Genomic DNA, 23,567 nt, shown 5'->3' with positions numbered 1-23,567 from the left:
GGGAGGGAGATAGGGTGGGAAGGCAGGCTTTGCCCACAGCTTCTTTCCCCCTAACAGACACAGGCTGACAGTTTAGGCAGGAGTTGGAAAAGGGGATGGGGGGTGCCAGTGTGTCTGAGGCCAACAGAGAAGAGGAATGTTTTACTCCTGAGGAAACCAGGAGGGGAGAGGGAAGGGTGGAGGAAAGGCAGGGGGCAGCGGCAGGGATGAGGGTGCACAGGCAGGTGGAGGATGACTGGAGAACAGAGATGCTTGGGATGCTGGAGAAAAGGCCATGGGACCAGAAGAGGATTGTGAAAGAAACAGTCTGTATAGAGGACCCACGGCCTTCAGCCCAAGTCAGGCTGTCCTGGTCATCTGAGACAGAGGCAGAGTAGGTGAGGGCAGTGAGGAAAGATGCTGCTGGCTGTCCAGGCACACTGGTGAGGTAGTAACGCAATTTCTGAGCCATTTGTAAGATGTCAGGACACCCAGGGTCTTCTAGATAACAGGAACTGGGAAGGCAAGGACCCAGGGGCCCTGATTTTGAAAGCCAGCTGAGGAGTGACGAAGAACAGTGGGCTTGGGTTTAAATCCTTTTGGGGCAGTGGCTTTCTCATGTGAAATGGGGATAATAACCACTAGGTCACAAGTGTCGTGGTGTGAAGACCCTTGACGTGTGTCCACAGTAGTACAGGGTTGCATTCTGCAGTTGTTGAGGTGGCCTTGGGATGTGGCAGCAGAGGGTGACCCTGAGATTTCCTGTAAGAGAGAGTGTGTGTTGATTCCCTTTCCTCTCCTGGGTGGCGTGTTGACCATTCATTTGACTAGATGGACCATAAGTGAGATGGGCTATTGCACAGGCACTATCTGTACCCAGTTTAATGGCCATGTGTTGTCGAGATTTTCACCATGTGGACTGCATAGTCCCTTCCTCTGTGTTTCTACCTGGTCTTATCCCAGAGCCTGTCCCTATTATTCCCCTGGCTATTAGTTCACTCTACACACCCCCAGACCCAAGTACACAGAATGTCCCCTGTATGCCATTGCTTTTTGTGGAAGCCTTTGTAGATGGCCTCCATCTCTAGCCTGAGCCTTCAGAATTGTGGAGACTGGCAGCTTTGACTTTGAACGAGGCCAGGATACAGGTGTGAACAAAGCAAAGTCTCAGCCTGTATGGAGTTTTCTTGGTAAGGGTCAGACCGACAATAATCAAATAAGCAAATATGTAGCATCTTGGGTTGTCAGGAGGCAAAACCTCACCTGTGCCTCAGAATGTCTCTGCCACCTGTTCACAAGGTTGGTAATTTAACATTTGCTTTACTGCTGTGGTCCATGTAGTGACACCTGAGTTACTTTGAAAGGCTCTACAAAGTTCCAAGCAGTTGGCTGGGCAGTGTTCCAGGTTTCCATAGGGGCCTCAGCATGGCCGGCTTTCCCTCTCCCTTTGATTTTAGAAACAGGCAGGATCGTGAGAACGCTCTCAGGAGTTTCTCAAGCCTCATTTTGCTCATTCGTTTCAAGGCCCTATCTGTGGCCCACAGGTTCTTATTGGGGGTCCCTGGATGGGTTTCCTGAAGCCACCATGTATTTAAGTGTATTTTGGGGAACAGTGCATCTAAAACTCTCATTAAATTCACCAGGAAGGTATTTAAAAGGCCTATTTTTTATGTAAGTGGATAAAAAGTGAAAATTATGCTATGGAAAGTTCCTTCATATTTCTATCTTTCTCTTTTTAGAGGAACTAATGGGAAGTGACTAGGTAAAAGGGGGTGAGGCAGACACACACTGACAGCCTTGTTGTAGTTCTGTGCGGCTTGACGTTTCTGTGTCTTACGGGTGGGACGGGAAACAAAATGATACCGCTGGCATCACTGAAAGACCATTTGACTTAGTGGAAGCAAAGGCGGGGAGGTGCGTATGATGCTACAATGTGCTTCTGTCTTCCACTGAGCAAGAAGAGGAGGTTGAGCCATTGGGAGGAGCACAGAGGCCCCTAGGAGCAGTTGCTGCTTCTCAGATTTCTGTGTCTGATGGGTCCCGAAAATAGGTCTGGAGCTTTGGCTGCTGATGCCAAAGGTACCTGTTTTAGGAGATTGCTCTGCTTAAGAAGTCCATAGTAGCTTACCTAAATAGTAAAGTTCATGACTACTGCCTTCAAGATAAGGGTCTAGAGGGTAGCTTTGAAGAGTGAGACCGTAGATGCTCACATACTCTTTGACCCAGCAATTCTACTTTTAGGGGCTTATTTTAAGAAATAATCAAGGTCATTATTCATCCCAGAGCTCTTTATCATAGTGAAAAGTTGGAAATGTAATATTAAAATATAGGGGATTGGTTAAACAAATTATGTATATCCACACAATGGAATACTAGGTAACTCTTGAGAACAGTCATAAAGAAAGTTGTTCTGAAAGCATTGTTATGTGCAAAAAGGTATGTAATGCCTTTGTAAAAAAAAACAAAAAAAACTATTGAGAAGGTACTGGTTGGGCCCTACTATGGGCCAGGTACCCTGTGGAGTACTGGTGACACAGTGATGAACTAGACAGATATGTCCTCAACAGGTCTTAGTCTACCAAGGCAAGAGTCAGGTCATACTGACTCTGTCATTAAAAAATTCTGTAAATAATCCATGGGTTCTGCAACCACAGATTCAATCAGATAGATTGAAAATATTTGGGGAAAAAGCCAAAAAATAACAATGCAATAAAAAAAAATACCCCCAGGCATGGTGGCTCATGTCTGTAATCCCAGCACTTTGGGAGGCTGAGGCTGGTGGATCACTTGAGTCCGGGAGTTCGAGACCAGCCTAGGCAATGTGGCAAAATCTGTCTCTACAAAAATTAGACGTGGTGGCATACACCTGTAGTCCCAGATACCAGGGAGACTGAGGTGGGAGGATTGCTTGAGCCTGGGAGGTTGAGGCTTCAGTGAGCAGAGGTTGCACCACTGTACTCCAAACTGGGCGACAGAGTGAGACCCTGTGTCAAAAAAACAAAAAACAAAAAATTATAGCATAACAACTATTTACCCAGCATTTACATTGTATTATGTATTATACATTATCTAGAGATGACTTAAAGGATACAGGAGGATTTGTGTAGGTTATATGCAAATATCATGCCATCTTATATGATGGACTTGAGCATCCACGGAATTTGGTGTCCCTGGAGGTCCTGGAACCAATCTCCTGAGTTACTGAGGGGTGATTGTATTCATAGGAAGACTACAAAAAGAATGTCTCCTTCACAGGCAATTTTGCCACCTGTATAGTCATATCAGGTGTGTTTCTCTGTACTTGTTATTAGGCTACATCTTTGACTTGAAATTACTGATTTTTTAAAAAGCTTTAAGTAATAAAGATATCATACTGATTAAGTTTCGATGATAATACTATCTTCCTTGAAACCCTCTTTTCTCTCCCAGCACTGTGGGAGGCTGAGGTGTAAGGGTGGGGTGGCTTCAGCACAGTGTTTGAGGAGTGGGCACTGAGTAGTGTCCCCTGAAATCTTGTGGTGTACAGCCTGTGCTGACCGCCCAAGGCTGCTCTGCACTAGCCTTTTAGCCAGAGTGGGTTTTCTTTCAAGGACAACTTTTCTTTTTCTTATTTCTCTTCCTCCTCTTCTCCTCTTACCCTTTTCCTTCTCTTTCCCCTCTTGCTCTTCCTCCTTTATTTAGAAAATGTATAAGTTGAAATAATAGTAATAACCCTATTACACATAGATAACTGCTGTTATCATTTTGGTGTATATCCCTCTGATCTATTTTCTATAAATATTAGATGTTCACCAAATGCACATTTTGACCAAATGCTGAAAGGTGGAATGCTGAAAGGAATAGTATTGCCAAAGCTAAATCTTGCTGTCCTAGAATGGACTTCTGGGATACAAGTACAAGTTTGACATTTTATAAACATTATTACAGTTTTGTTATTAAAATATAATTTGGCATTGTGGTACAGGGACTTGATTTCTTAGCATATACGATCAGTGCTGTTAATGTCTGTGATACTGGGTGGATGTTGACTTTGATCTGATTTGGAGGAGGGAGGAGCAAGGCCTTTACTTATTTGTTTAGTTTGTTTTTATATTATTATTTTTGCTGGCTCTGTCCATGTAATACAATATGAGTGGTAGTTTCTTTCCAACTTATTAATCTTTTGTCATATAACTGACTTGTCTTCTCTGTGACTCCTGGACCTGAAGATTTTCTTGGCAATGATGATGTGGTTTCATTTTAGTATTTCCTAACCCCAGCTTTGTGCACTGTTTGAAGGAGAATATATCTGGATAATCTCAGAAGCAGAAGTGAAATTGTTGTCCTTCTACACATTTTTCCCTGATATTTTTGTACTCACTTGCTGCTTCACACAACCAGTTGAGAGAAAAATGCATCCTTAAGCTTTGGCTCTAAAAGTGTGGCTGTAGAGAAATGAAATTGGCTTTCAAGATAACAGAGCTGTTTTGGAATCTCCATCTGCATCTTAGCTTTCACTGCCTGCACACTAATTTCAATATCTTCCCTGGAGAAGAATGACAGAAGAATCTTTGCAGAGGTAATATGTGACAAATGTTTGCCCTCTCAAGGTACCCTCAGTTTTCAACAATTGACTGCTTTCCCTGCAAGCAACCATTGACTGTTAGTAAGCATGCTCTTTAATATTGTTAGTAGACTTGCCATGTCAATGCTGTTATACACGAAGTACAATGCTAGGCCAGGTACAGTGGCTCATACATGTAATCCTAGCACTTTGGGAGGCCGAGGTGGGTGGATCGTTTGAGCCAAGGAGTTTGAGACCAGCCTTGACAAGATAGCAGAACCCCATCTCTACCAAAAAAAAAAAAAAAATTACCTGGGTGTGGTGGTGTGCATCTGTAGTCCCAGCTACTTGGGAGGCTGAGGTGGGAGGATCACCTAAGCCCAAGAAGTTGAGACTGCAGTGAGCTGTGATTATGGCACTGCACTTCAGCCTGGGTGATGGAGTGAGACCTTGTCTCAAAAAAAAAAAAAAAAAAAAGTACAATGCTAGAGCTGAGCTTTGTTATATAATAACCAGACATTCCATCTTTGAACATCTTTGGTAAGTACGTGACAAAATCTTGAGTGTCATATAGTTTGCTAATGGATGCCGGAGATTCTAGAATACATCTGGAATGTTCACCGACATTTGAAAATGAGTCTTTGGATACTAACAGCAGATATTCAAATATAATGCCTTGTTCATATCACTGACGTCATGCTGTTGTGATGTTTACTTACACAGTGATGCAATCATTGATCATACATCAGTTCAAGGATGCCAGAAGTGACATTTGAAGAATGCATCCTGCTCTTTAGCTTTCCAGACTGAGACTGAAGGTCAGATTTTCGCCAAGTGTGGAAGCTGAAGACAATTTTGGTAGATTCTTAAATATGCATAGAAATATATGTTGTATTTTTATAGTTTTAAAATATTTCTACCATTCCAAATCTATACTTTAAACAAGTACAAACATCTTTTTTGATTATAGTAAAATATACATACACAAAATGTACCATTTTAACAATTTTTAAGTATACAGTTCAGTGGCATTAAGTACCTTCAAATTGTTGTGCAGCCATCTCCACCATCCATCTCCAGAATGACTTCCTCATCCCAAGCTGAAACTCTATGCCCATGAAACAATCATTCCCATTGTTTCTTACCCCTAGCCCCTGGAAAACCACTGTTCTACTTTCTGTATATGCGAATTTGACTATGTACCTCATATAAGTGGAACTATTTAGTATTTGGCTTGATTTACTTAGCATAATGTTTTCAGAGTTCACGCATATTGTAGCATGTGTCAGAATTTCCTTCCTTTTTAATATTCCATGGTATGGGTATACCACATTTTGTTTATCCATTCATCTGTCAGTGGACACTTGGGTTACTTCTATCTTTTGCTGTTGTGGTTAGTGCTGCTGTGAACACAGGTGTACAAATATTTGTTCAAGACAAACATCTTTCAAGAGACTCTTTTTAAAAAAAAGAAAATAAGGTGTCTCTTAAAATATGTTCCTTGTCATGAATGTAGAGAGTGGAACAATAGATAATGGAGACTCAGAAGGGTGAGGGGATTGAAGTGGGGAGGATGAGGAGAAATTGGTTAATGAGTATGATGTATATTATTTGAGGGATGGATACCCTAAAAGCCCTGACCTGACCACTATGCAATCTATGCATGTAACAAAATTGCACATGTACCCCATACATTTGTATAAATAAAAAGGAAAATAAAAATATGTGCCTTCTTGTGATCAGTTTTATTAGAGGGTGCCTTATCACTGTGTGGTCAAGGAAATTCTGCCTTTACAGTTATAAACACACCCACCACTTTGAACAGTGTTTAGTTGAAGGTATTAGTACTGCCTGAGGTCAAGAGTGTGGTTTCACAATACTTCAGAGCAGTCTCACCAGCAAACTTGGCAGCAACCTTGAGCAAGGCCTGTCAGGGTTGTTGGAAAACAGCCTGGTGTTTTCATATCTTTTGCTCTGATAGCTCTTACTTGTCAGTACCTTAGGAGGGAAAATCTGGCAGTAGTGTTTGGTTCCTTAGTTCACTCTGAGCTGGTTAAATGCTCACTGGATATGCAGATATGATTTATTTCAGTGGTATGCTTCTCTGTGAGCCTGTCTCACTGTGGCAGCTCTGGAATTTCTGTTTATGGATGACATTCTGTTTGGAAGTGGGGCTGAGGTTCTGAGCTACAGGCTGTGTTTGCACAGCAAGCTCCCTTGATTTTAATTTGTATTTTTTCCCAAATCTGGGTGGTAGGGGAGGCCCAATGGAGAATGTAGAGCAGTATGCTCCCCCCTGACTCCATGCAGTGGTCCAGGGGTTTTGTGGTGCCTGGGCATCTTGCAGTGACATGTCTGTAGGTGCTTTTTTGTGGAGATGTAGGAAATTGAAATTAGCTTCCAGTTTTGTAGTAACAGAAGTGAAATGTTTTGTACCGTTATAGGCCTGATAAAAATCAAATGTGATTAACTGGTGGTTTTAAACAATGCCAGTCAAATCTGTTTGTTTACATTGCTCACATTTTCTAAAGGCACATGATCTATCTGAAGATGGAGGCTTATCGGTGAGTTTACTGACAGCATTGTGTATTGTGTTATATTTATATTTCTTGTATGATCTTTTTAGTCATTTTTTTGGAGTCTGTCTTGATCTTTTTACTGATGGGTGTATGTGTGGATTTATAGGGATAAATAATCTTTCTTCTTTTTTGTGGAGTTGATCAATCAAGGACTTTTTAAGTCCTTGATTTAAATAGGTGACCTCTGGAACAAAGTAAACACACATGTTTAATACTTAGTCATATAATTTATACATTTGGCAATCAGTCAAATACTCCATTCCAAAGAATAACCGTGAAACTGTTTGAATAAATTTTTTATTTCAGCATGCAAGATGTAATCAAAGAAATGTGTCTCTGGGAAAAAAAGATAATTGCGGTTCTTTTGTGCCGTTAAAATTTCAAGTGTAGTGAGCTAACCTGGCACTGTATCAGACGTCTAGGCAAATAATTGCCTGTTTGCTGTTGGAGTCTGTTATATGTTGTGCATTTTTGGTGGCTCTCTACAGTTCTGGTTCTCTTATCTTCCTAATAGTTCTTCTTTAGACACCGTCCCTGGAACCTCTGCTTGGGTTGCACATGTAAATTTCACCGACGGTTCAGCCCTGGTGGTGAGCAGCCTGTTACGTGCAGGCTCATGTGGGGGACCAGTTTGCTTTCTTTTGGGTGGGGTGTCAGGTTTATGAGGGTCCAGCTGGTGGAGGGCTCTAATTATGTGGTTTTGACTCAGCAGTTTCCTTACCGTTTGAGAGCTGTCGTCAGAGCTTAGACTGTGCAGGAGGAAGTGATAGAAAAGGAAAGTGTACAGTGCCGTTTTTGCACTGAGGCCCCTATTTTAGGAATAAACTCTAGGGGTCAGAAATGTTGACGTTTAGATTAAATCTGACTTTTCTCATTTTCTGATCTATATTTTGTTTCCAGAATGGTTAATGTAACTCCTACTAGAATAAACAATGGCATATATTTCAAGTTTAATGTTATTCTACATTTTTGAAAATTTAGTAAATAATAAAATCTTAACCTGTTTATGTATGCTCTAGCTTGTCCTGCCCCTCTGTCTACATGTGGAAGATAAATTTTGTACACTCTTCACAGTCACAAGTGTTTAAAGATACATAACATTAGAAAGTGATTTTACCAATTCTTTTTCTTTTCACAGGTTTGTTGCTGACTACAGCTTTAAGGTCCCTTCAGAGGTTAAGGCTGTTCAATTTAAAACAATCATGCAGTGTTTCTTTGATGACTGCAGTGTGTTGTGCAATTTAGTTTTTTTACCCCTCAATTTTTTTGTTGCCTTGAGTTACCATTTGGAGGTACGGTTTTTGATACTGTATCTCAAGACTGTGATTTCTTGGATTTTGTGTGTGTGTGTTTTTTAAATTTACTGAATTTACTACTAGAGACTGCTTTCTCTGTAAGATCCACTCCTTTGTGGGAGCCCAGAAGTTTACGATAAGTAAGAGAAGGAGTATCAGATAGTGAGAGGTGTGCATCATGGTCAAATGAAAACAAAACCAAGGTGTTTGACTCTCGGCAGAGAGAGATTTGGAAGCTAGCTCTGTTACCCACGGTTCAGCCCTGGTGGTGCGCAGCCTGGGCTCCAGCCTCTCACCAGCAATGGAACCAATGGATGTTGAGGAAATTACTTAAGTTGTTTGAATCTTAACTTCCTCATCTGTAAAAGCTCATCCTACAGGTTTGTTAAGGGATCATGTTTGTAAGACCCCAGCACACTGTAGATGTAGAATAAAATGGTAGTGGTTATTATTAGGGCTTCCTCTTCAGAGGCAAAAGGTTTTAGAATGTGGTTATGTTTTTCTGGTATTTTATTTTATCATTTAACATTGCAGAGGATAAGGAGTTGGAAATGAAGACAGCCTAGACTGGCTGAGAACCTCATTGTGTTGCTCAATTGAATTCCATTGTCTAAACTCGTTCATTTTCACCTTTTCTCTTGATTGTTTTGTCTTCTGTGGAGCATGATGTTAAAAACAAAATAGATCACTGTAAAATTTTCTCTGTCCTGGCACTTTGGAAATAAGTTAGTCTGACAAAGCAGTTCTTTCCACAGAGAGTAGAAGCTTTATGTTTATTTTCTTCTCATTACAAATTTTTTTATTGTTAAAATATTTTAAATGTTCAGGAACCTACTGAGAATAATACAATAAATGCATATATATCCAGCTTCCAGTTTTATCAAATGTTAACTTTTTGATGTGTTTGCTTTATGTATGTGTGCATATTTATTTATTTAGAAAAATAAACATCACATTTTCAGTGTAAGTTCGGGGACCTTGCTGTCTCAGTCATTGCCCTCTCATGCCTAGGAGAGTGCCTGATAAGTGTTTAGTAGGCAGTCTCCAAATAAACACTGTGCATCTTCTCCAGTAGCCTTCTTCTCCCTTCTTCCCCTGATATAACACACAAAAAGATATTGAGCAGGGAGAAGTATCATGCTTGGTTCAGCCAGTGACACAAGTGTTAGTTAAATAAGGACTGAGTTAAGTAAGGACTACCCTGAAAGAACTTTAAATGCTGTGACATAAGGTAGGACAGGTGAATTCAGAAGTAGCTCCTGTGGGAAGCAGAACATTCTCCCTGCATTTGCAGAGCCACAGAGTGGCTGGTTATTGGAAGTAGTCATTGGAATGAACTTGAAGAAGCAGAGATGGGGCAGGGCTTTCTAGGCTGACAGGATCATTGATTGACAGCTCAGCAGCGGGAACAGTGTTTGGAGAGATTAAAACAAGGTGATTCAGAGTTACCTGAACTCTGTTATCAGAGGCGAGTATCAGGAGAAGAATAAAGTGTCCAGAGAACGGGTATTGGTTGAGCATCCCAAATCTGAAAATCCCAAATCTGCAATGCTCCAAAATCCAAAACTTTTTGAGCACTAATATGACTCCACAAGTGGAAAATTTCACACCTGACCTCATGTGATGAGTTGCAGTCAAAACACAGTCAAAACTTTGTTGCATGCACAATGTTATTAAAAATATTGCATATAAAATTACCTTCAGGCTATGTGTAGAAGGTGGATAGGAGACATAAATGAATTTAATGGGTAGACTTGGGTCCCATTCCCAAAATATCTCATTAGGTATATGCAAATAATCCAAAATCAGAAAAATTCCTGAAATCCAAAATACTTCTGGTTCCAAGCATTCTGGAAAGAGGGTATCCAACCTGTACTACATCTGATGAGTAGTGTTAGGCCCTTACTTAATGGAGCAGAATAGCATGCTAGAAGAAGAGCTGATGCTGTGGAAGCAGACCATCTTGGATTAAAATTTAATTCCTCTTTTATTGGCTGCAAGGCCTAGGGTAAGCCACTTAACCTTTCTGAGCTTCAGTTCTCATGTCAGGTATGTTCTCACTTTGGCTACAAGAGGTTAAGAGTGTGGAAGTGAGTTCTTGCCTAGCCATTCCATTCTGTCTTAAGTGGTCCTCTTGTCTATGGAAATTTGAAACAGGCAGCTAAATGAAGAGAAAATTAAAACTTTTTGGTTGGTCACAAATGTACAAAGTGACTTCCTTTACATGAGGTCATTTACCAAGTGATACAAGTAAAATGTGAAATTGTCTTGCCTGCCAAATCCATACTTCTTCCTGTATCTTGTGAAAAAGTCCAACATCCTCTTAGTCATCAAGACAGAACCAAGGAATCATCTACAATTCCTCTTACCCCTGCATCCTTCCAGTCACCAAGCAAGTTCATTTTACCTCTTTATTAGCTCATTCTTGAGCCCCTATCACTTGGTGCCTGGATTTCTGCTACAGCTGCCCATTTGCTGCCCTTTTTCATTTCATCTTCCCAACTGTAGTCACAGTCCTCTTTCTAAACTGCAGGGATGATCATGTTAGTCCCTGCTTAAAAATGTGTCTGTGGTTCCTTGGCCCATGGGTTAAGACCTGAGAGTCCTAGTTGAACACATGGGTTTTTATTGTCATGCCCTCTCATCTGCCTTCCTGTCCCTTGTGGTTCCTTGCTGCTCTACTGTCTCACCCCTGCTTCTCTCCTCTGATTTGTCCTCATCTTCCTAGACTCGGTTCTTGGCTATTTCTGCATAGCGGTTTCCAGAGTGGATGTGCTTGAGAACACAGCCTGTTTTGTCAAAAATTAACGTGTTCTTAGTGTCCAGCATGGTGTCTGACACATAGAAAACTCTCAAAAAGGTTAGTGGAATAGAAATGGATAAGAAATGGCTTTTCTATCTTCACCCAGCCAGGAGGACTGAAGCTGGGTAACAGAAGCATTCTCTTTCAGCACCTTTCTGTCTCCATCAATTCGGCATCTGCTCAACAGCCCAGCTGTTGATGGGAGAGAAGCATATGGTTGACTTGAAAGAGGCAGCTGGGATGTGATTGGGTGTTCAAAATATATTCATTCCCCTTCCCCTATATAGAATAGCAGTAATAACACCTTCTATTTGTATTTGCATTCTCCTTGAGTGCTTCCACAGACATGATCTCATCTGGGCGTGTCACTAATAGCCTGAGTGCTAGATGGAGAATGTGATTGTCCCCATTTTGTAGATGGAGAATAGGAGATAAAAAGGAGTAAATACATTTGCTCAAAGTTAGTAAATTGGTAGTGGTATAACCAGACTTCAAGCCCAAGCAAGTGCCCTTCTCTTTTCCCTCCTCTTTCATAACCAGCAGAACCAGGTTATATGAAATTGATGTTTTTACATGTAATCATCAGAAAGAAAAGTTGGCAAAAGTAATTGTGTTTGAAAAGTTTACTCTGTGTTAACTTTGCATGTGGGCATTCTTTGTAACTGTTAATTTCCCCAATCCTCTGGTTCTGGTTAAGTGCTCAGAGTTATATGCCGCCTTGGGGTCACTTGGCTGAAATAGCTTGAAGCATGTGAAATAGTGTCCTGAGGCCCACTCTGGATAGAGATGAAGGATTTGTCACATTTCAGTTGGTCAGTTTGGGAATATTGTTGACTTCAAGCTATTTCCCTGCCTGACAGACTAAGTGACAATAATAAAATCTTAGTACTTCTTTCTTTCTTTCCTTTTTAAAATTTTTTCTGAGACAGAGTCTTGGTCTGTCGCCCAGGCTGGGGTGCAGTGGTGCAATCTTGGCTCACTGCAACCTCTGACTCCTGGGTTCAAGCAATTCTCTTGCCTCAGCCTCTTGAGTAGCTGGGATTATAGGCACGTGCCACCATGCCCAGCTAATTTTTGTATTTTTAATAGAGACAGGGTTTCACTATGTTGGCCAGGCTGGTCTCGAACTCTTGACCTCGTGATCTGCCCACCTCGGCTTCCCACAGTCCTGGGATTACAGGCATTCTTAGTGCTTCTTAAGTTAACGTTAAGTACTTCTTAAGTATACATCCCATTCTGTTAATGCAATGGTTTCTTCTCTCCTAGAATTCTGGAGTCTTTGAATAAACTTAAGTAGGACAAGTAAAAAAAAAAAGGCTCCCAGCACTTAACAGTCATATTCTTAATTTCCAGGAATTTCTAAATTTTGAAAATTACAGCCTCTGAAGTGGACTGTTGCAGGGAAACTGTTCCTACGTGTTTTATTAAATTCTATATTCTTAGCAGCAAAGATGAAGAAGGCAGAGTGAGACTGAAAATGCAAGGGCAAAAGCAGTTAGGACACAACCAAGATATGCAGACAACATGCAAGTTTTTGATGGGAGGTTTTTTGTTACTGTTTTTTTGTTACTGTTTTTTGGCAGTCACTCTGTTGATCACATGAAAATCTGTATAGTTTTGTTGTTTTATCAGTCCTCATTCTTTTTGCCTGTTTCAGCATTTGATTCTTGAGTTATTCCAGCTGTCTTGTCCCCAGCCCCTGTGAAAGCTCTCTTCTCTTGGCTTCCATTATACAGTGGAGTGGTATTCTGGGTCTCTTATCTTTTCTCTGCTATTGGCTACTTTCATCACCTCACTTTACCATTCAGACATGTTGATGGTTTCACTTTATTTTATTCTCTGGTGATATTTGTGCAGATGTATACTATTTTTTTTTCCTGGCTGGGTATTTCTCCTTATTTGTTTTGCTGTCTTCCTAGACTCAATAGCTTTTGAAAAATTGACTTTAGAATGTTTGTTGCAGGAAAAGACCTTCAAGATCACATGCTTCATTGTTCATTTTAGAGGTAGGTAAACTAAGGCTCTGGGAGGTGATGTGGCTTGCATAATTTCATGGAGTCACTCATTTGGTGAAATCAGTCTGGAAACCAAGGTCCTTGACCCTCAGTACTTCTTAGAGCCTCTGTTTATTTCTGATACCCTGACTCCTGATGGTCTCCTGTCCCATGATTGTTCCCTTGGCAAGGAACTTCAGAGCTATATGACCCTCACATTTCACCCCTTCTCCACAACTGTCAGATATCCAGCCATTCACCAAGACCTATCAGTTATTTCTATGATTTTTAAATGCTACTTTTTAGTAATTTTTAAATTTTAAAAACTTAAAATTCAGTAAAATTCACTTTTTGGAAGTGTATAGTTCTGTCCTAGTTAGTTTGGGCTGCTGTAACAAGAATACCATAGCTTGGGTAGCTTAAACAACAGCCATTTATTTCTCAGAGTTCTGCAAACTTGAAGTCCGAGGGTGCCAGCTAGCATGATTGGGTTCTGGTGAGGGCCCTTCTTGGGCTTCATAGATGGATGCCTTCTTACTGTATCCTCACATCCAGAGAGAGAAGTCATCTCTCTCTGTCCTGTCTCTTCTGATAAGGGCACTAATCCCATCATGAGGGCTCCCTGCTCATGACCTTCCCAAAGGAGTCCTCTCTGAATACCATCACACTGGGGACTAGGGTTTCAACATATGAATTTTGTGGGGCGGGGCGGGGGAGGGGAGCACAAGCATTCAGTCTGTAGCAACTTCTGTGAATTTTTTTTTCTTTTTTTTTTTTTTTGAGATGGAGTTTCACTCTTGTTGCCCAGGCTGGAGTGCAGTGGTGCTATCTCGGCTCACTGCAACCTCCACTTCCTGGGTTCAAGCAATTCTCCTGCCTCAGCCTCCTGAGTAGCTGGGATTACAGGCATTCACCACCAAGCCTGGCTAATTTTGTATTTTTAATAGACACAGGGTTTCTCCAGGTTGGTCAGGCTGGTCTCGAACTCCCAACCTCAGGTGATCCACCTGCCTCGGCCTCCCAAAGTGCTGGGATTACAGATGTGAGCCACCACGCCCGGCCAGTTCTGTGAATTTTAACACAGACATTAATTCATGCAACCACCACTACAAACAGCATACGGAACAATTTCCTCACCCTTCAAATTCTCTGGTGCTGCCTTTTTGTAGTTTAAATCCTCTTTCCTCCCGAACTCCTGGCAATACTGATCTGTTCTCTGCCTTTATAATTTTTTCTTTGTAAGACTATTATGTAAGTGGGATTATACAGACTTTTTGAGACTAGCTTTCACTTAGCATAATGCATTTGACATCCATCCACATTGTGTGTATCAAAGGTTTGTTCCTTTTTATTACTAACTAGTATTCTGTTGTATGGATGTGCCATGGTTTGCATACGTATTCACCCATTGCATTCCCAGCAGCAGAATATGAAAGTCCTAGTTGACCTGTATTTTTGCTGGCATTTAATATTTTCAGTTTATGCAGTTCAGCTATTCTAATAGGTGTGTAATGGTATTTCATGATGATTTTGATTTGCATTTCCCTAATGATTAATGATATTGAACATCTTTTCATGTGTTTGTTTGACATTCATACATCTTGTGCCCATTACGATATGTGTTATGCTCATTGTCATTATCATAACCCTGTTCCAGGTGGTTATTATGCCTTTTTATATGAGCATTGTTGCTCACCTACAGCAGCATATGCCACGGTCAAAGCACTGAGCCAGGGACTTTGTGTACCTAATGTCATTTTATCCTTAAAATCTTTGTGGAATTAGTAGTGCTTTTTATTTTTGTAGTGGAGAAAATAAAGACCCCATGTTCAAAACATACTGAGTGCCTACCATGTGCAATGAGCCAGTTGTACCCATCTGCTAGTCCTGTGGGACTAGCAGTCACTGACTTTAGGCAAGTCAGTATATGAATCAATTTCCTTTTCTGTTAAATAGGGATCTGTATTATGATATGTTCTCTCAGGGTTGTTGAGTGAGGGGTTTTAAGAGAGAATGCAGGAAACATGCTGAGCAGGAGATCTGGCTCATGATGTATTCTGAGTAAATGTTAGCAATAGCTGCTTCTGTGTTCTTCAAACACCTCATACTGACCTGAGGTGGTTTCTCTCCCTCCCTGGCCACTTTTCTAGTCAGTAACAGAAAGGTTAAATGTGCCAAATGTTTTACTTTGAGTCCATTCCAGCTCCAATGTTTATGTAAAAAATGATATCATAAAGGGTTGATCTAGTTAGCAAGGTTATTGTGCTTACAGTAGGCCAGAATGTGGAAACTATCATATTAGTAAAAAAGAAATTGGGCTGGGCGTGGTGGCTCACGCCTGTAAGCCCAGCACTTTGGGAGGCCGAGGTGGGCAGATCACCTGAGGTCAGGAATTCAAGACCAGCTTAGCCAACATGGCAAAACCCTGTCTCTACTGAAAATACAAAAAATTAGCCGGGTGTTGTGGTGAATGCCTGTAATCTCAGCTATTCGGGAGGCTGAGGCAGGGGAATCGCTTGAACCAGGGAGGCGCAGGTTGCGGTGAGCTGAGATCGTGCCATTGCACTTCAGCCTGGGCAACAAGAGCGAAACTCTGTCTCAAAAAAAAAAAAAAAAAAAAAAATCGTGATACAAGTAAGATCTTTTAAAAATTATTGAATCATCCATCTTGAATTATGTGAGGCTTTATATATGGAAGCAAGAATATGTTTAAAATTACCTCCCTGCTATTTCCTGCTAGATTGCTGGGGCTTGTTTTCTCTTAATCTTGCCATTGCCAAGCATATATCTGATGCCTGCTGTGTGCCAGGTGTTAGTCTCTCTAATCCTCACAGCAACCCTTTGAAATAAAAGATATCCGCATTTTGCAGAGGAAAACATTGTGCCTGAGAGGCCAGTTGCCCTGCCCAGTGGAACCCAGTCGTCTTCTGACTGAGTCCTCTGCTCTTATCGGCACCCACTCTGCCTCAGTCTCATTGTGATGGGGGCATGAAAGCTACTGTCACTAGGAACACTGGCATACCTTCCCCCAATATGGCATCTGTTTCCTTCACAGGGACTGTTTCCAGGACCTTAAGGTCACACTTGCCTACCACAAGCCCTGAAATTAGATGGTTTTATTTTGTCTAAAAGGCCCACTGTGGAAACAGCATGAACTTTGAAGTCAACAATAGGTTCAAGTGGTGTCTCCACCATTTTATTTTACTGCCTATGTGATTTTGGCCAAGTTACTTAAACTCTCAGAGCCTGTGATTCTTCACCTATAAAATGGGCATAATACATACCCGGTAGAGATGTGGAGAGAATTAGAAATAACACAGTAGGCTGGGCATGGTGGCTTATGCCTGTATCCCAGCACATTGGGAGGCTGAGGCTGGTGGATTACCTAAGGTTAGGAGTTTGAGACCAGCCTGACTAATACAGTGAAACCCTGCCTCTACTAAAACCACAAAAAAGTTAGCCAGGCATGGTGGTGTGCGCCTGTAGTCCCAGCAACTCACGAGGCTGAGACAGGAGAATTGCTTGAACCTGGGAGGTGGAGGTGGCAGTGAGCCGAGATCGTGCTACTGCACTCCAGCCTGGGCAACAGAGCGGGACTCCATCTCAAAAAAAAAAAAAAAAATGCAGTATGCAGTAGAGTGCTTAATAAGTGCTTAGGACATTGTAGATGCTTATTAACTGGTAGCTACTATCATCACCATTGCAGGGCCTTCTGACTTGTCTTGGGGGACTGAAGAAGCTGTCCAGAGTGGTGGTTAAGAATATGGGCTCTGGAGTAAACTGCTTGGGTTTAAATCCTTGTTCTACCACTTATCAGCTGTGTGACTGCATAACTGAATTCCTTCCTGTACCTCAGTTTCTTCCATCTACAAGATGGGAATAAACAGTTTCTACCTTGTCGGGATAAATGATTTTAAAGAGACGAGAACTGTCAGGAGGTTGAGTTGAAATGAATTTATTTTGATCATCTACTGCCATTGTTTCTTCCCATGACATATGAGTCTCTTTTAAATTTATGATAACATTTCTTCTTTCCTTCCTACTCAAATTGAGATAATTTCTCATTATTTGTATTTCATGCTGATAAAAACATTTGCTATCACATTTTTCCTAGAAATGCAGATTAAATTGTAAAAATTACTATTTTCATCTAAGAAACTGGATTAAACCTATAAAGGACAGCTTTTTATAGAGAAAATAATTGAGAATTTTTTGTAGAATTACTATAAATAAAATCAAGTGTAATAAATAACAATTTTATAGGTAAAAATATTTAAAAACCTAACCAGCTGCCTGTTTAAAAAAACACACATAGATATTCCATTATTTCACAGAAATTATTTGATTCTCCTGTTTTAATCTTGAATTTGGCTGGGTTGCATGTGAATTACTCTTTTTCTCCTTCAAGAAGATACCAGTCAGGTGGGCCCATAGTATGTGAATCTACCAGGAAGAAAACAGCCTCTGAATTTACTGTATGTCTAGAAATCAAATTTGACTTATACCCACGGGCAGTGTGTGGTGTTGGCTGGGTTTGCATCATTATTCTGAAGTCTGTACTGATGTCGTGTGACTAATATGTTCCAGCTGTCTAGGTCACTGCTTTGGAGTACTATTTATTTGTAGTAGTGATGCTGCAAATAGGAAAAGCTTTCCCTTTTGTTGGTTGAAAGCTTTCCTGGTAATTGGCAAAACAAGCATGCCTCTTATTTGGAGAGAAACTGGAAAGGCGGCTAAAGAGTCAATTGTACACAACCACTTTGGAAAACAATTTGGCATTAGAGGAGTTGAACACGTGCAATCCGTAGCCCAGCTCTCCTCTCCTAGGTATATACCCTGGAGAAATTCTTGCCTGTGTGTACCAGAGGACACACAGTAGAATGTAAATGGCAGCATTATTCAAAGTAGCAGAAAATTGTAAAATCCTCAGAGGGTCCCCAACAGTAGAACAGAACAGTAAATTGTGGGTATGTTCACACAATGAGAACTGTATCGTCGTGACAAAATGAATGAACTAAAGCCACATGAGTCAACAGGGATGAATCTCAAAATCTTAAGAGGCAAGGCTAGAAGAGCACATACAGTATTGTTTCATTCATAGTAGGCTTAGAATCAGCAAATCACAACAACATATTAATAGCACATATGTGGCAAAACCATATAGAGGAGCCAAGGAATGATTGACTCAAAATTCAGGATAGTGGTGAATCTTGGTGGTGGAAGTGGTGGTGAAGGATGATTGGGAGACATGCAATCAGGAAAGACACACACACACGGCTTCCAAAAAAAGAAAAAAAAAAATCTAAACACTGGTATTAGGTACATGCGGTTTATTTTATTATTGTTTACACCTATATATGTTGATAGGTTAGTTATCACTGCATAACAAACCTCAAGACTTAGCACCTTAAAACGATAATACACATTTGTCATCTCACTTAGAGTCCATGAGTAGGCCAGGAATTTGGGAGCAGCTAAGCAGGGTGGTTCTGACTCGCAGTCTCTCATGAGGTTGCAGTCAAGATGTCAACTGAAGCTGCTGCCATCTATTTGAAGGCTTGACTGAGACTGAAGGATCTGGTTCCAAGATGGCTCACTCACATAGCTGTTGCCAGGAGGCCTCAGTTCCTTGCTGGTTCTTGGCAAGAGGCCTCAGTTCTTTCCCACGTGTATCTCTGCAGAGCTTCTTGAGCGTGTCCTCATATCAGAACAGCCAGCTTCCCTCCGAAAACAGAGATGGAAGGTGGAGTCTTTGGACTTTTGCAGTCTCACGCCAGCATTTCAGCAATATTGTAGTGGTTCCCACATGCCAGCCCTGTTCCAAGTGGGACGGGACTATACAAGCGCATGAATACTGGGAGGCGGATATCACCACGGGCCATCTTGGAGGCTGGCTACCACAGTTACGCACTTTTAAATATAGTATATTTCACAGTAAACATTTTTTTAGAGACAAACTAAATTGGCGAGCTCATTTTTCTTTAGTAATAGTGCAGCCATCCATTTAAATGAAAAGTTTTATAGATACTGAATGTGTTACCAATTAGTATGGGTTTAAAGAAATGTCAGTGATGTAGCTGAGTATTTGAGTGGCCTGAGCTTGCCTGACAGGAGCTTGCCTGACAGGAACGTGCCTGAGGCAGGGGAGTGGGTGGGAAGGGCCATGAGGAAAGGAACTTCAGTAATACTTGCGCCGGGATCTGTGGTGGGAGATGGGATGATACGTGCCTGGACTTCATTCTACGTGTACCTAGATCTGGCAACAATCTGAGACTCTTGATTTTGAAGAGAATTCTCCACATGAAGAGCCATTGTGATATTAAAATCTGTTTCAGCCCCATACTTTTTCCCAAGACCATCTTTAATGAAAAAGGAGAGAAGGGTCCACCCCTTGCTACTCACCCCCACATCTAAGAGCATGGCCAAAAATGACCTAGGCAAGCAAGGACAGGGGCCTTAGCTTAAAAATCTATGCAACGATTACATTCTAATCCATAATTTATACTTGTTTTAATATTAACAACTTTTAAATTATTGATTCATTTGCTTAACCTTCCCTCACCAAAATCTTTGAGTAACATTGATGTTTCTGGAAGCTATGTCATGTTTATTTTTCTTTAGCTTTGTTTAGCTCTTGGCATAACTTCTTAGTGAGTATTCCTGAGGGTCTAAGTGTTCTGGGTTGTGAGGCAGTGAGTCGCACCGTCTCCCCTTTGTGGATCCCAACATCCTTGTGAGCAGGTGTTGCAGCCCTCAGGTGAGGAAGCAGCCGGAAGAGGTTCTCTCCATTTTTAATGAAGCTAAAAAGTGGAGGAGATAGGCCTGAAAGCCAGGTGCACGGGGTTCCAGACTGGCTTTCTTTAGGCTTTTGTACACCAGTACTTCGCGTGTTAGTCACTGATACTGCTAACTCTCTGTGTCTACAGAATTCTGGTGATTAGCAGATGAAGCGCCAAGTAGGGCCATCATGCAGAGATGTCACGTTCTCCCCAACTGTAGTTTTGATGCTGCTTCCATCTTTATTTGCGGAGCTGTGTCTGTGGCATTATATTCTAGTGTATTTTGCGTTTTATGAAAATGAAAGGAAAATCCTCAACAGCAAATATAACTGCCTTTCATTATGGCGAGGTTAAAAATCGCCAGCGATGCAGTGTGATGCTTGTTTTCCTTCTGTTAGTGAACAGTGTGCTCTTTTGAGGAAGAAGGAAAAAAATAAAGTGCATATATGTATATAAATGACAAAAATACATTAAGGGTTATTGTGTCTACAAGAGAAGTATAATTACTAATAGTAATTATAGTAATTGGTAATAATGATTATAGTATTAATGGTGCTATTAAGAAAGATTGTGAATATATGCTTTCAGGGAGCACACTGCAGTGCCCGGCTGCCTCCCTGGTGTGATGTGTTGTTTGGCCATTTGGCTGTGGGGTTGGTTTTAAGGAAGGCATCATGTTCGGGAGCAGGAGGGTGGAGGTGATCTGTATAGTGAGACAAGCCCGGGGCTTGGGGTCAGAAGACAAATAGGAGTTTAATCTCTGGTGCTTTCTAGTTGAATATCCTTGTCAGATATCATCTCTGACGCTTAGCTGCCTTCTCTGGAAAATGGGATCCATAAACCCTGCTTACCTCACAGGGCTGTGATCAAATGTGATCAAATGGTAATGCCAAAACAGAAGGTATCGTCATGGCAACAGGAGTATGACTTTCAGGCCACGATACCACTTTGCCGCAAACTTGTGTGTATTGTAGTTGAGTGTACTGTAGATTGGATCTGAATACCTTTGCTGGAAAGGATTTGAGGAGGTTCAGCAATTCCTGTGTGGTTCTAGGTGGGTACGTGGATGCCTTCTAAGTGTGGTCTCAGAAATCCAAGGTCAGAGTAAAGCTCAAGTCATTGAAGCTCCGGTTTTTGTTAGAGTGGATGTTTGGGCTACATCACTGCCCTGAAATTGCTGTGATTCGACAGGAACTGAGGCAAACCTTCAGCTATAAGATGAAGACCTAATGCATGGTGACTATAGGGAATAATAATGTATATTTGAATTTGCTAAGACAGTAGACCTTATGTGTTCTCACCACACACACACAAATGGTAACTACACTGTAAGGCTCTTTTAGAATTTATCTAGCAAGTTTTCTTGTTTTTACCAGAAAACTCCTCAAAAAAGAGGGAATTGTATGAGGTGATAGATATGTTAAGTAGTTTGTGGCAATCATTTCACAATGTATACATATATAAAACCATCACCTTGTACACTTTAAATATATGTAATTTTTATTTGTCAATCATACTTCAATAAAGTTGGAGGAAAAAAAAAGAAACTTACAGAGGAATTCCTTTATTCCAAAATTTCCTAGAGTGGGTGGGGCTGATAGTTGTTCCCCACATTCAATATGTGATGGGATTATTTTTTCTTTTTTTACTTTTTCCCCTATTAAAAAGTTGTAGCAGTATTTAAATTTAGAGGCTTATCATATATTAAGAACACGTTCTCAACTGAAATAGTATTAAGAGTAAAAATTCTTGGTGATAACACGCATGTTGCTTTGCTTATTCTTGCAGCGTGACGACAGCATGTACGATCCCTGAATGGGCCTGTGGGCATATTTAGTCATTCATTTTTGATCAGGAGAAAGAAGACAGCCATCATTTGGAAGGTAAGTAAATATTTCTCTGCAGCTTTTTATTGTAAAACATTTTCAACCATACTGAAGAGAGTTAAGAGAATGTGCAATGAGTTCCTGCCTATCTACACCTTAGCTTTAACAGTTATTAGCATTTTGCCACATTTTTTGGTGTGTGTATAGGTTTGTACATTTTTTTAGCTGAAATATGTAGAAGTTGCAGATATTATGACATTTTTTCCTAAATTCTTGGGATGCAGCTCTTACAAATAAGGACATTCTTCCCTGAAAGACATTTTAGAACTACGTGACACAGAACCATTTAATTAAATTTATAGTTTTGTACTGAAGTGTGTAACTGAGTTATGCTCCCTTCATTATTGATAGAAATAAAGTCAGATTAAAAACATTTTTAGGCCAGGTGTGCTGGCTCACACCTGTAATCCCGGCACTTTGGGAGGCTGAGGGGAATGGATCGCTTGAGCCCAGGATTTCAAAATCAGCCTAGGCAACAAGGTGAGACCCATCTCTAGAAAAAATACAAAAAAAATTAGCTGGGTGTGGTGGTGCACACCTGTGGTCCCAGCTATTCAGCAGGCTGAGATGGGAGGATCGCTTGAGCCCACAAAGTCGAGGCTGTAGTGAGCTGTGATGGAGCTACTGCACTGCAGCCTGGGTGACAGACAAGACCCTGTCTCAAAAAACAAAACCCAAAACCATTTTTAATAGCAAGACCTTGTCTACAAAAAATTAAAAATTTAGCCAGTCATGGTGGCACGTGCCTGTAGTCCTAGCTACTTGGGAGGTTGAGGTGGGAGGATCGCTTGAGCCCAGGAGTTGGAGGGTGTAGTAAGCTATGATTATGCCACTGTACTCCAGGCTGGGCGACAGTGAGTCCCAGTCTATCTCTCTCACACACACGGAGAGAGAAAGAGTGATTTCTTTAATGAACAGATAAGTAATATGAATTTGATATGAGAAAAATCTGAATATAAAGGCATGGAACTTGTACTGTACATATACCCCAAGAGAGAAATTACTGTGCTTTCTTCATGTAATCTACCCGTCCCCACCATGGCTGATGTTTCATGGTTAGGTCAGTGGATCTGATCACCAGCCTCACCTTCTCCCTGATCAAGATTCACAAATAGACCAGGGCTGGGCCTGGTGGCTCATGCCTGTAATCCCAGCACTTTGGGAGGCCGAGGCAGGTGGATCATTTGAAGTCAGGAGTTTAAGACCTGCCTGGCCAACATAGTGAAACCCTGTCTCTACTAAAAATACAAAAGTTAGCTGAGCGGTAGTGGCATGTGCCAGTAATCCCAGCTACTCGGGAGGCTGAGGCAGGAGAATCACTTGAGCCTGGGAGGCAGAGGTTGCGGTGAGCCGAGATCACACCTCTGCACTCCAGTCTAGGTGACAGAGTGGGACCCTGTCTCAAAAAAAAAAAAAAAAAAAAAAAAATTAGATCAGTCTCTGTGCTCTGATGTGATCAAAGGTCTTAGCTGATTTTTTAAACCTAAACTTGTAGGAGAATGTGGAAAGAATATGACTGGTACTGTGAAGTTGATGTTATATAGGTTAATGTATTAAAATCAGCATTAGAGAGATTAAAAATGATTCCCAGCCTCATAATTTGACTACCTACATTGAAACTTTACTTAAAATCTCAAAGACATGTTCAGCTATGATTACAGTTGTAGATCTTTACACATTATAGCCAATTACACCATCAGTTATCTGTG

The 23,567-nt window shown here is 41.1% G+C and overlaps 1 protein-coding gene and 1 non-coding gene across 24 annotated transcripts in view; both read left to right on the top strand.

The window, feature by feature from the left end:
• The window catches only part of SGMS1 (sphingomyelin synthase 1), a 350,796-nt gene that overhangs the window by 49,636 nt on the left and 277,593 nt on the right, over positions 1–23,567 (top strand). For 22 of the 23 annotated variants that reach the window (XM_063817577.1, XM_054659384.2, XM_063817580.1 and 19 more), the window contains one exon: positions 21,761–21,855. The gene's annotated coding sequence lies outside the window, so the exon portion shown is untranslated. Of the gene's footprint in view, positions 1–7,066; positions 7,087–21,760; positions 21,856–23,567 lie in introns of those variants that run through there. The other variant, XM_063817578.1, reaches the window with a different exon arrangement.
• LOC112204663 (U7 small nuclear RNA) lies at positions 21,297–21,357 on the top strand. The gene has a single exon (XR_002938335.1). It is a non-coding gene; the product is annotated as a U7 small nuclear RNA (small nuclear RNA).

The sequence above is a fragment of the Pan troglodytes genome, chromosome 8 (assembly GCF_028858775.2).
Source record: "Pan troglodytes isolate AG18354 chromosome 8, NHGRI_mPanTro3-v2.0_pri, whole genome shotgun sequence".
In the NCBI taxonomy this organism is placed as follows: Eukaryota; Metazoa; Chordata; class Mammalia; order Primates; family Hominidae; genus Pan; species Pan troglodytes.
This window is presented reverse-complemented; position numbering and strand designations above follow the sequence as displayed.